We start from the raw sequence: 10,702 nt of genomic DNA, 5'->3' as shown, positions 1-10,702 counted from the left end.
TGACATAATCACCTTTCCATAAAATAAATATACTATTTATCTCATTCCTTTTGGGCTGCATGTTGATCCATAGTATGAATCTACTCTGATTTATTTAACCCTATTTCCAAATTTTTGCTACTATAAATAATGTTACGGTAAAAATCATGACATTGTAAGTAGTTCTGTGACCCCATTTTATAGAGGATGGAACTGAGGCTAACAGGAGTTACATCTTTTGTCTCTATGTAGTGGTGGGGCCAGAATTCAAACCCAAGTCAGCCTGTTTTTTGGTTGTTTTTTTTTTCCCACTGCAGAGTGCTGAATATAAATGAAGCTTCAGAAGCACTGGGACTCAGCATAGGTTAAGCATGTTCAAAATACTCAGGTAATTGGCTATCATCTTCGTAGTATACATTTGATAAGCAAATACCCTCATCATCATAGATGAAACAAAGAATTTAATACTGAGTCAACCCACGGATAACTAGAGATTCCATGTGGGTATGGGTGTGTGTGTATGTCTTATTCTAGTTTCCATAGCTCTTGAAAAGTGTCCCCCATAATATCATACATTTTATTTGAATTCAAAATGATTAAATTGATATGGTAAATGTCATTACTCTATCAAGATTGCAGTTCAAGTGGACTCATGACCAATTCTAACTTCCTCTGATAAGTGCCTTTACCCACTGGATGGAAACCTCCTTGAAAGGGCTGCATTTCATCTATTTTACAGCAAATTTGCCTGAAAAGGCAACTTATACATTATTGTCACTTAGCCGTCACTAAATGTTCAATTGAAGAGCATCGTTTCTTGTTCCATCACTACAGACTTATCCCACTCTGTTTATTTCTCAAGATATTTGAAAGACCCAGAATGTTCACATCAACCACAGGTTTCATTTGCTTATATTCCCCACCACTAAAGGCATTTTCTTGTCTAAAACTGACCTTCTCATCTACGGAGCTACAGCTCTGCCCGGCATTACTGACATCAGAGTAAAGAAGCCCTCTACTGGTGAATTGAGGATATGTTTTTTTCTTCTATGAGGAATTTCTGTTATTGCACATATTAAAGTATAAAAACTATATATTTAAAATAATGTAACAATCACTTATGTAGCCACTATCTAACTTTTGCTACTTTCTTTTTGTTACTCAACATTTCATTTGAGAGATTTATCCATGTAGATATTGTAGCACCAGTTTACTAATTCTTCACTAACATTTAACAGTTGTGCTTTTTTCTATGATGAACAATGCTGCTATGAACATTCTTATGTATGTGCACATATTCATACATATAAACGCATGTGTATGTATTTGCGTGTGTGTGTGTGTGTATCCCTGTTTATGTGGTCAAGAATTTATCTAGAATATATACCTGTAAAGGTAATTCTGGACCTTAAGGAGGCATATATTTAATTTTACTAATATTTCCAAATTTGTCTCCAACATGACTGCGTTAATTTACCTTCCCACCAGAAAGCCACTCTCATCAAATTTTGCATTTTAGATTGAGGAGTGAAAAATTGTATTTCAATGCAGTATTAGTATAAACTACTGATTATTAGTGAGTTGTGTATATTTTCATATTTCTATTGACCGTTTAGGTTTTCTCTTCTATAATTACCCTATTTATGTCTTTTGTGCATTTTTCCATTAGGGTTATTTATAGAAATTACTTTATGTATACTGCATACTAATTATTTTACATTTGTATGTATTGCAAACAAATTTCCCTGAGTAAAATTCCAGTCAATATATACTCTTTTCTTTTTTATAATGTTAGTGTTTTTCATTTAGATGTAGTTGAATTTTTAGTGTTTTATGTTTTGTGTATTCGTCTTGTATAAATTTTTTTCTGCATATCTAAGTCATAGATACTCTGCTAAGTTTTACTCTCAAAGCTTTACAATTTAAAGGTTTAATCCATTTGGAATTTATTTTTGTAAAATGCAAAGTAAAAATACAATATTTTTTTTCCATATGCATAAGCATTTATAGCACCACAGTTTATCGGGCCATTTTTCACTGGTGTACATGTACAGTGTTCACACATAAAGCTTCTATAGACTTGTGGGCCTGTTTATAATTTCCTTTTCTCAGTTCCATTGATGTATTTGTCCACCCTCACACTAGTACCACGTTGTCTTTATTATTATCACTTCATAATAAATTCTGATATCCAGTAGGACAAGTTCTCACCTTACTTTTCTTTAAAATTGTCTTAGCTATTTTTAGTTCTTTTCATTTCCATATAACTTGCATAATAAGTTCATCAAGGTTCACACGAAATTCTCTCAAGCATTTGATTGGAATTACATTGAATTTGTAGATTACTACAGGGTAAAATGTAATGTTTACAACATTGAGTTTCTATCCATGATCCTGGTCTGTGTTTGGTCTTCTTCAAGCCTTTAAACAAAGCTTTATTTTCTCAATAAGGATCATGAACATTCTTAGATTTACATCTAGGTACTTTATTTTTGTTGTTACTGTAAATAAAAATTTTTAATAACATTATTTTAATTATTTCTGTTAAACAGAAATGCAATGGATTTTTATATATTAAACTAGTATCAAGTGCCTTTAGTAGATTCACTAAGAATTTATCTGTCAATTCTTTACAATTTCCTACAGAGACAATTACATTAACTAAAAATAAAAATAGTTGTGTTTCTTCCTTTATAATCATTTTACCTTTAGTTTCTCTGCATATCCTATTGCCCTGCCCAGGACTTCAGAAAAATATTGGATAGATTCAGTCATAACAGGCATCCTTGTCTTGTCTCTTAATTTATAGGCACTGTGTCTTGTGGGAGATCAAGATTTGGCCACCCTGAAATATATCTCTTTACCTTGATTGTTTTCTCTGAAGGACATTTGACGTCCCCCACTTATTCCCTAAAGAATTTGACATGGTGGCTCCTTCCTGGAACAGATCTTCTATCATGATGGCTGTAAAGATAATGTAGGATAGAGGTTACAATAGGAAAGGCACCAAGCCCCTTTTATCAAAAACTTTGTCTCTCCCTGACCACATTATCTATAGATGACCCGGAAAAGAATTGTCCTCCTGCCCTCTGAAGTCCCAGGCCACTACCCACCCCCAACACACTCCTCGCCTTTAGCTGCAATACTTAAGCAAGCAGCTTAGACAGAGGGACGAGTTGCTCATTTCTGAGTTTCTCCCATGTATACATGTTATTAAACTTGGTATTATTTTCTCCTGCTAACCTGTCTTGTTGATTATTTGGCCAGCCAGAAGAACCTTAAGGGAAAGGGCAGAGGGAGATGATCCCTCTTCCCCCCCGACAGTCTCATGATTTATTAGTAACTATATAATGTTTAGTCCTTCAATGTGATAGATAACCTTCATCAAGTTAAGACAGTTCCCACCTCTTTCCAATTTTGTTCTATTATATCATGAAAGTTTATGGAATTTTACCAAATACTTGTTCTTGATCTATTGAAAAGATTATATGACTTTTTTCTTTTAATGTTTAATATGACAAATTATTATCAAGAAAACTTCCAATGTTAAAAAAATACTTTCATTCCCTTGGTAAATACAAATAAGTCTTGATTGCTGTTGGAAAATACTTTTTCCCTGCTTCTGAAGTTTGTCTCCTGCAAAAGGAGCTTAATTTGTGTAATCGTGTCCTTCCTCTCACCATTTTATTCACTCAGTTCCTGGAAAGGTGGAGTGACATATCTAATTGGTAAATCTGAGAACAACCTGGCATGCCCTGCTCTATCTTTATCCTCAGAAGCAGCCTTCCTGCTGGATCCCTCCTTTCCCTGCATTTCAGAGGCACTTCCCCACAATATGCAAGAAGAATGCCCCAGTCACTGCCACCAAGACTGGATAGATAAAACCTGTTTACTTATGGTGATCATTGGAAACAACTAATTTGACTTCAATAAACTTTAAGTCTTCCCCCACGTGTCTAAAGGTGATATTATGATCTCCGTATATACACTATCTTTTATTTCTCAACTTGTTCAAATCTTGGAAAAGGAAGAGAATACCTATTTACTAGAGCCTCCTTGAGACCCTAGCAATTGTTTGCTTAATACATGGATGGATATGGTTAATGAATGTGTATTTTTTAGGCTGTTTGCCTCTATACTTTCACAAATGTGATTGATTCCAATTTTCTCTTTACATATTTTATATATTTTGGTTTCAATGTTATATTGACATGAACTGGAAAATGTTCTTTATTGTGATTTTCAGAAAAAGTTTATATAACATTAGAATTAGTTGTTCCATAAATATTTGGTAGAACTTTCCTATAACATAATTTAGCTAAGTGTTTGTGTGAGAAAATTTTAAAATAACAAGTAAAATCATTTAATGGTTTAAAAATATTTTCTTATTTCACATGCACACATACACATACCAATAACTATCACTCTCTATCCACTTAGTCTGCTTTTACTAAAAAAAAATATAAAGACTAAACACAAAATAACTATTTTTAAATTATATATATGGTATAAAATATTGCGGTTCAACAAACACCATGTATCAGCGACCCAGTACAAGAAGAAAAATAAGTTTTGTGATTATATTTGACTCTCCTGGGTAAATGAGCTACAGGCAGGAATGGACTTTATTCAATTTTTCTTCCAAGGAACAAACTATAAGGCAAAAAAATGATGAATTATTATTTCAAATTTAAGAATTTCTCATCTATGAAGGACACCATAAACAAAGTTAATAGATGACAGAATGTGAGAAAAACTTGTCAACAACAAAGTATTCAAATCTAGATTAAAAAGAGCATCTATAACTCATAGAAACATTGGGAAAAAATATGAAGAGGCAATTTACCGAAAAATAGAATCCCAAATTTTAAGAATATTAGACAATAATCAAATTTATTGCTGGTTAGAAAAATAAATTAATAAAAATTAAACATCACTTTATACCTATTTTTCTGACCAAAAAATGTTAGGAAAATACCAATGTTCACAAGGAAGTGAAAATATGGGAACTCCTATGCACAATTAGTAGCAGTGTATACTGGTGCATCCATTATGGAAAGTGGTCTGAAATACTTAGTCAAGTTAAATGTGTGTGTACTCTCAGACTCAAAATTTTTGTCCCTAATAGTATGCCCTAGAAAAATTTTCACACTGAATTATTTGTGGCGGAGACAAGTTGTAGGCATCACTAGGAAACTATATAGGTAAATTATAATAGATGGACACCATAGAGCATGCTACTCAATGTGTGGTCCATGGACCAGCACCAATCCTTGGATTCTCTGTTTGTACTCTATGGCGCGATAACTACTGAAAGTGAGATTGAGAATTTAAACTATTACAGAATTTTGACAATGCTGAGACCTTTTTACTGCTTTTTACAAAAATATTGGGCCACTACATTTGCAAATTTTACAAACAAAATGATCTGTTACCATAGATACTGTAATAAACACTTCTGTAAAGGAGTCTACATGTCCATGAGTCCATGATGGCCAGAACAGAATTAGTTAGGAGGCAAAAAGAGTAACATGAGAATATGGAACTAAGTTAGAGCAAGATCATATAGAACTCTATGGGTAAGTCAAAATTTTCATACATAATGATTTGTATTTATGTAAATTGGGATATATGAATTAAAATGTATAGAGCATAGAAGAAAGCATCATTTTAAAAAGTATGTTTTTATATATCCCCTAATAGATGTATTTATGAAATGGAAATGTCAAGGTTCAACATATTTAATCTTTGCTAGGCATGGAACAAAACAACGGCACTGAAGTGACTGAATTCATTCTCCTGGGATTTGCTGGCCAACACAAGTCTTGGCATATTCTCTTCATAGTATTTCTACTGATCTATGTGGCCACTCTAGAGGGTAATATTGGCGTGATCCTACTAATCAAGATTGATTCTTGCCTTCACACTCCTATGTACTTCTTCCTCCAACACCTGGCATTTGTTGATCTCTGCTACACCTCTGCTATCACTCCCAAGATGCTGCGAAACTTTGTAGGGACAAAGCAGTCAATCTCATTCATAGGATGTATAGTGCAATTACTAGTCTATGGTGCTTTTGCAACTAGTGACTGCTATATTCTCGCTGCTATGGCAGTAGATCGTTATGTGGCAATCTGTAATCCACTCCGCTATCCAACAGTCATGTCCCAGGGAGTCTGCATCCAACTCTTTGTTGGTTCATACTTCATGGGTTTCCTAAATGCCTCTGTAAACACAAGTTTTATTTTCACATTGAACTTTGCAAATCCAATAAAATTAACCACTTTTTCTGTGATGAACCCCCAATTCTTGCCCTCTCATGCCCCAATATTTACTTCAACGTCATGCTACTAACAGTCTTTGTGGGGTTTAACTTGACATTCACTGTGTTGGTTATCATCATTTCCTACATATATATCCTGGCTGCCATCTTGAAGATGTCTTCTACTGCAGGGAGGAAAAAGGCCTTCTCCACGTGTGCCTCCCATCTGACAGCAGTCACCATTTTCTACAGGACTGTCTCTTGCATGTGTCTGCACCATGGGACCAACAAGTCTCAAGAGCCAGAAAAAATGGCTTCTGTGTTTTATGGCATTATGATCCCCATGTTAAACCCCCTGATCTACAGCCTGAGAAACCAGGATGTGAGGGAAGCCTTAAAAGAGATTGGAAAGAAGCACTTCCAGTTTGAACATTGATTTCTAACTCAACATGGTTCAACAAGCAAACCAACCATTCTCTCTTATTTGTCAATAGCAGAAGATGTGGCAAATGTTTATGAGATACAAAGGCATTCCTTAATTATATCAATAGCATCTGAAAGATATTGAAAAATGTCTCAAATGATTAAATAAATAAGATTCTAATTCATGTATTTCTTAAAGAGAAAACATCTGAAAAGAAGATCTTTGATATTGCTTTTGCACATTTTGAGAAACTTCTTTTCAAATTCCCAACATTAAAAAAGAAAAGAAATGTAAATTCAGGAGAAATGCATAATTGACAGTGTATAAATCCCTCTATCAAAGAGAGTATAAGGAATCTTCCAGGATAAAAACCTTTTCTGTCTTCTCCTAAGAGGTACTGTACTCTTGCAATTTTTGAATAGCTAAGCTACTTTATTATTATAGAAAAAATTTTTTGAAAGAGCCATCTTTTGGAGGAAATGTACAGAAAAGAAGAGGAGGAGAAAAAGATAGTTGAGTGAATCCACACTGATTTGAGGACATTTGAGGCCAGTGTCTCTCCTTCCCTACATGTTCCCTAAACAATTAGGAAATTGACACTGGAGTCAGGAAGGTGTGGAGCATACCAATTTTATCATTGGTAAATATAACTTGAATCTCCAGATATATCCCCTTACAGGTGTACCTCTTAGGAAAACAAAATCCAGTGCAAGGTTTTGGGCTACAGAGCAGATTCTTTTATCCAGAATTGATGCTTTATGCCTCTCAATCTCCAAGAACGAAGAGAGAGGCAGGACTCTAAGCTTAAGTCTAGAAATCAAATAAGAACTCAGACCCTAGTGTTCTTACCATCTTGAATTCTTTTAAAAAAAAGATCAAGCACACACCCATTCTATGAAAAGACAAGGTAAACAAAAAGTCTGACATTGCTTTTTCAATTTCTTCTCCCAATCTCATTAGTTATTTAAACCACAGGGAGAAGTTAGTAGGAGGATTGACAGGATGAAAGTTAACTACCTTTCCCAACATTTCCACAAGTTCCAAATCTATGGGCTAAGACAGGAACTCTGGGATAGGGAGCCAATCATAACCCAAACAATACCAAGAGAAACCAGCTGGTAGCAGCCCATGCAGCAGGGTCCATTACAAGAGAAGAATCCCAATATTAGGACACTCTGATCTTATATAAGGTTACTGGTGACCTGTCCATACTCCCCTCTGTAGAGAGAAACATCTACTCTGGAACGTAAGCAAATCCTCTCCAGAGAAGGAAGAAGACTTTATGTTTACTACACTGGACCATCTCCAGGGAAGGAGATATCTCTATGTTTTACTACGCTGATACAAGCATCCTTAAATATAATGGCTATAAAAGTCTTTTCTTAGAGGAACTGGACTATGCAGAAATGTAAACTATTTAGGGAGAATCACTATACCCAGTAGTATAGTTTTAGTATTCATAAAGTGAAAAAAATTAGTAAATACGTAGACAAAAGAAACACAATAGTAATAGTAAATGTTAATTCACCTCTTCCAGTCCATGACAGATCAAGTTGAAAAAATTTTTAACAATAAGGTACCTATGGGAAAACACTGAGAGCATTCCTTTAAAGTCAGGAACAAGAAAAAGATGACCTCGCTCAAAATTATTCTTAAGATTATTCTTAAGCCACTGATCAAAGCCTTTAGACTATAGAAATCCTTGAAAGGAGTATAAATCAAAAAGAAGGAGTAAAAATTATTATTTGAAGATGGCAAGATTTTTTTCTGGATATTCCAGGAGAATTAACTGTTATAAACAACAGAAGTCAGTAGTTTGGCTAGACAAAAAATTAGTATACATAAATCATTAGACTAAATATAATAGAAAAACAACAAACTAAATATGATAGAAGAAAAATCAATCTTAATTCTATACACTAGCAGAAAGTGGAAACAAAATTTTTAAATACTATTTACGTTAGCGTCCGAAAGTATGAAACATTTAGAGGTAAATTTAACAAAATATGTATAACATCTGTAGGAAGAAAACTACAAGCATTTATGAGAAAAATCAAAGAATCCTATATAAACAGAAAGATATACAGAGTTTAACGATTGGAAGACCCAATATTGTTAAAATATTAATTCTCTCCAGGTTGATCTATATTTTCAATGAAATCCCAACAAAAATACCAACTGATTTTCTGTAGAGATTTAAACTGATTCTAAGACTTATTTGGAAATGTAAAAAACATATAATAGCCAAAAAAAACTTTTAAAATAAAGACCAAAGATATAGAACATACACAACCTAATTTCAAGACTAACTAGAAAAGTATAGTAAATAAATCGGTCTAGAAATAACATAAGGATAGATATATTGACCAATGGAACAAAATAGAGGGTAAAATAATAGAGTAACATATAATGGTAAATTGATTTTCAACAAAGGTACCAAGCCAATTCTATGATGAAATGATTGAATTTTCAAGGAAATGGTGCTGGGGGGGCCAGCCCAGTGGTGCAGTGGTTAAGTTTGCACACTCCTCTTTGGCGGCCTGGGGTTTGCAGGTTCAGATCCTGGGCATGGACCAATGCACTGCTCGTCAAGCCATGCTGTGGAGGCATCCCACATACAAAATAGAGGAAGATGGGCACAGATGTTAGCTCAGAGCCAATCTTCCTCAGCAAAAAAAAAAAAAAAAAACAAAAAACGTGCTGAACTCTATAGCCAAACAGAAAAAAATAAATCCCAACCTTTATTTCACACTACACACAAAAATTAATTTGGAAAGTATCACATACACATAGTGTATATTACATACAAATTGTAAATACTAAAACTAAAAATTTCTAAAAGAAAAGATAGAAGAAAATCTCCATGACCTTGAAATATCAAAGATTTTTTAGATAGGAAACCAAAAGCACAAACCATATAATTAAAAAATTGATGTATTTACTTCAACAAAATTTAAAACTTCTGCTTTTCTAAAGACATCAAAGAAATGAAAAAGTATGCCACAAACTGAGAGAAAATTATACATATTTATGACAAAGGTTCTGTATTCGGAATATATAAAGAACACTTACAACCCAATAATGAGAATGCCCATTTAAAAATGGACAAGTGATAACAGTGCAAATGTCAGAGTAAGGTCCTCTGAAAATTAATTTCTCCTTAAAAGCAACTAGAACATTGGCAATAAATAGATAGATAGATAGATAGATAGATAGATAGATAGATAGATAGATAGATAGATAGATAATAGATAAAAACTGTCATAATCAACTTTTTCAGAACTCTGGAAATTAAACAAAGACTTGCAGCAATACAGGGAGCATTTATTCAAGACAAACAGTTGAGTCTCAGTAAGAACAGCAATCTTTGAGGTGTTTTAATGTGCACTATTCACATTCTCCCCTCCCCAGCTCCATAGAAGCCCTAAAAACCAACAGTTGACAATCAGGTTAAAAAGGCAGCAACCTGGCAGCCAATTGGAGCAGATCAGAGTTGGAGCACTTTCAAATTCCTATTGACAGAGAATGTTATAATTTGGTCCATGTGGTGGTTCTCTGGAACTCCCGACTTGCAAGGCTGTCATTATTTGTCCTGAATTGAAGCTCACCCAATGTGAAGAACGTTTTTCCTGAGGTCATTGTTAAAAAACAATCATGGATAATTAATTGTTTAACATTGCAGCTGCCTAACGATGTAGGTATGAGTTGGAGCAAACAGCAGACAAACCAAAAAGTTTAAAACAAGAAGGTCAGGAATGAAATATTTATAAGAGGTGTTGAAAAGTTCCAATATATTCTTGAGAATCTTGAAGACCATGAGCTCCATAGCGGTTGCGTGCATGTTCAGAATTGAACTAAGGAAGTCGTAAGCACACACTCTGGCTAATCTTGAGGCTATTCTCAAGCAGCAAATGAAGGCTGAGGTGGAATTGTAATCTGCCTGAGAGTTGAAGGCATTCCCTGACACACACTCAGAGACCCTTAGCAAATATTGAGGAACTTTTTGGTCCCAGGCATTCAAATAAATCTCTTTCCAA

At 34.2% G+C, this 10,702-nt stretch overlaps 1 pseudogene; it reads left to right on the top strand.

The window, feature by feature from the left end:
* The first annotated feature begins 5,736 nt into the window (after nt 1-5,736).
* On the top strand, nt 5,737-6,677 carry LOC106800003 (olfactory receptor 5AK3-like; annotated as a pseudogene).
* The last annotated feature ends 4,025 nt before the right edge of the window (nt 6,678-10,702 follow it).

This window comes from Ceratotherium simum, chromosome 34 (genome assembly GCF_057802395.1).
Source record: "Ceratotherium simum simum isolate JZ-2026a chromosome 34, ASM5780239v1, whole genome shotgun sequence".
In the NCBI taxonomy this organism is placed as follows: domain Eukaryota; kingdom Metazoa; phylum Chordata; class Mammalia; order Perissodactyla; family Rhinocerotidae; genus Ceratotherium; species Ceratotherium simum.
Note: the sequence above shows the minus strand (reverse complement) of the source record. Positions and strands in the feature narration are given on the sequence as shown.